The following is a 6001-nucleotide window of genomic DNA, read 5'->3' as shown; positions in this document are numbered from 1 at the left end:
AGCTGTGGCAGGGAGACTATGGGACAGAGAAAAGACTGTGAGGCAGAGCACTGGTGGGCTTCCTGGCCCACAGTGGCAGAAGCTAAAGGATCATGTGGCTGAGAGGCTGAAGACCAGGGAGAGTGGTTGCTGGCTGAGGAGAGGCTCTGATGTGGACCAATGACTATAACCTTGCTATTTACTGATCCTGGCTTGTGATATAACCTGTTAACTCCCCTTAAAAAAACAAAACACAAACCCCAAACCCAGAATTCTGAGTATTGTCTGTGAATTCTGTGTGACCATTGCAATGAATTGTCTAACCCAGCAGAGAAGTAGAGGACCACGGGAGGAACTGCTGGTGTCAGAATAGGTGAAGCAAGATTCGGCACTTCAGCAGCACATACACTAAAATTGGAACTATACAGAGAAGGTTAGCATGGCCCCTGCATAAGGATGACACGCAAGTTTGTGAAGCATTCCATATTTTTTCAAGCCCCAATAAAATATATAGATATTTTTTAAGATGGAAGGTCCAGGGCCATGTCCGACCTCAAGCGCCTCATGGCCATAGGGAAGCCAGAGGAAGTCAGATAGGGCCTTCACACTGTCTTCACATGCATGATAAAACTGGACCCTAAAAGGGGAGACAGGCACAGAGTTGATGCCTTTGAACTATGTGTGTCATATACTGACTCATGGATTGCCAGAACAAACTAGTCTTGGAAGTGAGGCAGACTAGCAAAAGAAACTCCATTTTTGTTAGTTGCCCATTCTCCCTCCCCTTATGGGAAAGTCTCTGCTGGTGATTAATTTTAGAATGTACTCTCAAGTTCCAGGTTCAGCACACTACAATTAGCTTAGACTATTCAATATATCGTTTGCCTTAATATTGTTCTATTACATTTCTCAGATGGGAAAGATCTTGGTTCTTGGCTTCACACGAGCAAGAATTCACGCCGAAGTCTAGTTTGTGATCCAAGTGGGTTTTTATAAAGGACAGAAGAAGTTTCAGGCTATACCGACCCTGAGCACAGGCTTCTGTGGAGGACTGCACACCCACACACACACGTCCAGCGAGGCCAGAGAGACCGCAGAGGAGCAGCTGGGGAAAAGGGGGTGTTGGTCTCCAGGTTCCAGCCTGTAGGGCATTCGGCTGGGAGGCTTGGTCTAACCCATTGGCTGAATTAAACTCACCTGGCCTAGTTTGAGCCAGCCCAGGTGTACTGCCCACTTATGTGTACTGCCTATGTGTACTGCCCACCCGTCTCTGACTTGAATTGGCACATGTCCCTTAGCCTTCATTGGCTTCCAACCTCCTGTAGGGGGCCTTCAGGCATGGAGAGGAACAACCCCCTATCCTGCTACCTAGCAGTTCCTTTTGATATTGTACCCTGATTGGTGTAGTTAATCCTGTTATGGTAACCAGGATGTTTTAGTCAGTTTGGGTATTGTTTCTTTTATGATAAAGAAGGTACCTTGTAATGCATGTTTGCTCTTCTTGAGTTACCAGAATGTTATAATCATTGTTGTACCCTGTAACGCTCCCTAACCCTAAAGAATGGTAACATTAATTTTGCTTTCTGCTTCTGTCCATGCTTGCTTAAGTCTTACACAAATGATAAATGAGTTATTTTGCCTTTAAAGATGAACTGACATGTCGACTCAGGACTGCAATCAAAGAATCGCTTTTAGATTCTGGCAGTCAGTTTATTACCAAATAGAGACTCTTCTACATTATCAAGAGATTATAGTGGCGGTTATTTATTTGAATCTATAACAGAAGGGGGGGGTGGTTGAATGCTTCTTAGAAGTAAGAATAGCAAGGCTTCATCCCTTCTACTTTGGAAATGTCATCAGGAAGAACTAGTCCCTGGGGAAGGACATCATAAAGTAGAGAGAAAGGAAGAGAAAGTAGAGAGAAAGGAAGATCTCAGATGAGTGAATTGACACTGGGCTCAAGCTGAACAGCAACCAACAGGTTGGCTGTGAGAATGGGTTAGGACCCAGTGTATTTCCCTCTGTTTTTACATAGAGTCCCTGTGAATTGGACCAACTTGAAGATACCTGATAGCAACAATAATGGTTCTGTATGATCTGGTATGGGATGAGATCCATGGATGCGTGGGGGGACACGTGTCATCATGGTTATTGCATTGGGTGACATGAACCCTAAGTGATGCCACTGCCAGCTAGTTTTCTAATTAACCTCTAAGCTACCAGGCTCTAGGGTTCAAAAGCAAGGCAACTCTGCCAACAGTTCTGACCATACTTACAAACACTCTCTTTGTAGCCCTGCCCTGCTTCCTTATTCTTTAGCTAAATCTAAATGTCCTTCCTCTTCTGCTCCTGGCAGCAATTGTTCCTTCAGGGCCAAAGCCTGTTAAACTTGTTTCCCCCAGATCCTGGGAGGGGCTGGCAGCCTGTCCTTTCTTCAAGTGTCAGCTCTGCTCTCCTCCAGCGGGAAGTTGCTTTCATTCATCTTTTTGCCTGTTCATGCGTTGTCGGAGGGAGCCCCCATTCAAATATATTATATAGAGACCCTTTTATTTATGAAGTCTTAACCAGAACAAAAACCAAAACAAAAAATAAGGGAAACCATCACATGAGGACCTAGTTGTGTCCAAAGCATTCATGACCAAGTTGTTAATTCTAGAACATCGAAAACAAAGGAAACTCATCACAAAATCATGATTGGTATCAGATCAATTAATAACTGGCACAGGGTGTACTATGGAAGTGGGGATTGGGACACATTCACTATTGCAGATTTGCGAAGTTACAGCTTTGGTTCTGGGCCCGCAGCCTTGCCATCATTTGGTTGCCATCATACAACTATGCTGGTGAGGGCACAACTCATGACCATGCTGTCTGTGAGAGTGAGACTGCCCTCGCCCTCCAAACCAAAACCCAAATTCACTGACTCATAGTGACTTTATAGGACAGGGTAGAAAGACCCCTGTGAATTTCTGAGACTATAACTCTTCACAGGAGTACAAAGTCTAGTCTTTCTTCTGATGGTTTTGAACTGTTGACCTTGTGGTTAGCAGTCCAACATGTAACCACTATCGCTGCCAAGGCACCTATCTGGGTTGGGTCAAAAACAAAAATAAACTCCCTGCTACTGAATAAAATCTGACTCATAGTGACTACAAGGCAGAGTAATAAAACTACAAACTACCCCTGTGAGTTTTTGAGACTATAAATCTTTTTTTTTTTTTGAGACTATAAATCTTTACAGGAAAAAAAAACTGAAGGGAAATACACATGGATTAAGTCTTTGGTGAGTCCCCTCTGACCATGGGCCAGGAATGTGGATAGCCTTGCTATCATACAGAATACATTGGAAAGTGTAAATTGCACATAGGTTGAAATTTAACACCTTATCATTTGATCTCCCTTATCCATTTTTAAAATTTGTTCTAGTTTTTAATATGTTCTACTTTCTTTTCAATTGAAGTTTTTCTCTTTTAGTTTGTTACTGCTGTTAGTTTTGTTGGTTTGTTTGTTTTTGTTTGCAGTGTTTTTCTGTGGATGAAATCCAGGATAGGTAAATCTATAGCATCAGTAACTGGATTACTGGTTCCTTGGGAATATGACACTGGAGGTTGGGGGAAAGGAGGGGCTTATAATGATGAGGACAAGAATTAAGAAAATGTTCTAAAACTGTGGTGATGACTGTACAACTCTTCTTGATGTGTTAAAACTATTGAATTGTACGATATCTAAATTATATGTCAAAACTAAAAAAAATTAAATCTGAAAGAATACCTAGCACAGAGTTAACATGCATTTTCATGAGGTTTTCATGTTTTTAAAGTGCATGTGTACTACCTACCCACATAGTGGCCAATAAAACCCCAAACCCAAAATTAAAAACAAACAAAAAAAACCTCAAATCCCCAAATAAATAATAATTTTGTTTATGTGGGAAAAAAAAGAGAGAAATCTCTAAGGAGCAGACTACCTCATCCTTCTCCCAAGGAGTGAATGGTAGGTTCAAATTTCTAGCCTTGTGGTCAACAGGTACAACCCACAAAGCCAGCAGGCTCCTTGCAAAATGCCCTTGCGCACTCTCAAAAACTGTTGCCATGAACTTTTTTATTGGCTGTTCTGTTGGTTTAACTGGAATACTTCCACCTCTTAGTAGCCACTGTGGTTAGCAGCCCAGAGGGCAGCCCACCATGCTACCATAGCTCGCTATGTTGACTACAGGTGCCTTAATCTGTTTTCAAAAGCACTGAGAACAAAGCTTTTTTACATTGATGGTTAATGGTCAGTGTGGTAGTTACATAAGTTCATGTCAACGTGATATGTAAAAGTGTAGGCATGGTATTCAACCTGTCAATCAGGCCACAGCCTGATGGTAACTGCTTGTGGGTGTGGCCTTCTCATAACAATGGTCCTGGGAACCTCCTCTCTCCTCCCACCCTCTGTCTTCACCTTCTTTCTGGCAGGCCACTCTGAGGTCTGCCAGAGCCCTGTGATGCTTCCACGGCCACTGGATCCACAAGACTTTGCACCCACCTACGTGTGATCTTCATGCATTCTGCATCATTGCATGTGGTTGTGTGAGTCTGAAGAGGGACTTATGGACTAGTATTGGACTTATGGACTTGAGTTGGAATGGGCTGGGATGTTTTACTGATGCATAATTACTTTTGATATAAAGCTCTTTCTTACACATATGTGAGTGTCATTGAATTTATTCTCTACTCAACCTGGCCTAACACAGTCAGAATGAACTCAACGAGGGCTGAATTTATATCAAAACTCAAAATGGATTTAGGGCTCTCATCAAAATAAAAATAAAACAGTAGCATTGAGTCCATTTTAACTCATAGTAAGAATTCCACACATACTGACCCTAGAAAGATAGGGTCCAAAGCTGTAATTTTTAAAATCATTTTATTAGGGGTTCATATAACTCTTATTACAATCCATATATACATCCATTGTGCCGAGCGCTTTTGTACATTTGTTTTCCTCATCACTCTTAAAACATTTGTTTTCTACTTGAGCCCTTGGTATCAGCTCCTCATTTTTTCCCCTCCCTCTCCAGTCCCCGCTCCCCAAAGCTGTACATTTTTATTCAGCCAGATAGCCTCATCTTCCCGTGGAGCATCTAGTGGGCTTGATCCATAAACTTTACGTTTCAGTGCTTACCCAATAGTGTCACCAGTGTTCCTAGAACTCAGATCCCAAACACCCACTGCCATTGTCAATTCCAATGCATAGTGACCCTACATAGGTTTTGAGACTTTGAACATCTTTTTTTTTAAATCATTGTATTGAGGGCTCGTACAACTCTTATCACAATCCACACATCATCCATTGTGTCAAGAACATATGTACATTTGTTGCCATCATCATTCTCAAAACATTTGCCTTCTACTTGAGCCCTTGATATCTGCAGCTCATTTTCCCCCTCCCTCCCCACTCCCCCGCTACTTTGAACATCTTTACTAGAATAGGTAGCTTCATTTTTCTCCTGAAGCAGCTGGTAGTTAGCAGTCCTACACTTACCTGACAGTGTGACCTTTCACAAACAAAGTGCTCAGAACTGAAGATCTAATACATAGCTTCCTCCCAGTCTTATTAGTCTCTGCCCAACAGCCCCACTGGAGTAAGGGATACATCAGTGACTTCCTAAAAACAGCTGTGAGCAGTCGCTCAGTAGAAGCATTCTAAGATTTTGGAAGTAAGCCCCAGGAACTTTCTCAGGTCACAGCTTGCCTTTCTTTTCATCTTCTACCTCCATGATTTCCACTCTAGGCCCAAATAGATCTCAAAAGAAAAGTCATTTAAAAACTGACTTGCCTCTCCAGACCATCAAGTTGATTCCAACTCCTGTGACCCAGTAGGATGGGGCAGAACTGCCCCTTTGGATTTCTAAAACTATACCTCTTGAGGGGAGTAGAACGCCTCATCAGTCTCCCAAGGAGCAGCTGGTGGTTTCAAACTGCTAACCTTGCATTTAATAAATCACTTATTTCAAGTGTCTGGACAATGCCATGCTTCA

General features: G+C 42.4%; 1 non-coding gene across 1 annotated transcript; it reads left to right on the top strand.

Annotated features, from left to right (window-relative positions):
• The first annotated feature begins 367 nt into the window (after positions 1-367).
• On the top strand, positions 368-470 carry LOC142452045 (U6 spliceosomal RNA). Its single transcript, XR_012785109.1, has one exon. It is a non-coding gene; the product is annotated as a U6 spliceosomal RNA (small nuclear RNA).
• Positions 471-6001: the final 5531 nt, after the last annotated feature.

This window comes from Tenrec ecaudatus, chromosome 6 (assembly GCF_050624435.1).
Source record: "Tenrec ecaudatus isolate mTenEca1 chromosome 6, mTenEca1.hap1, whole genome shotgun sequence".
Lineage (NCBI taxonomy): Eukaryota > Metazoa > Chordata > Mammalia > Afrosoricida > Tenrecidae > Tenrec > Tenrec ecaudatus.
The sequence above is the reverse complement of the archived record's forward strand: the minus strand, read 5'-3'. Positions and strand labels throughout refer to the sequence as shown.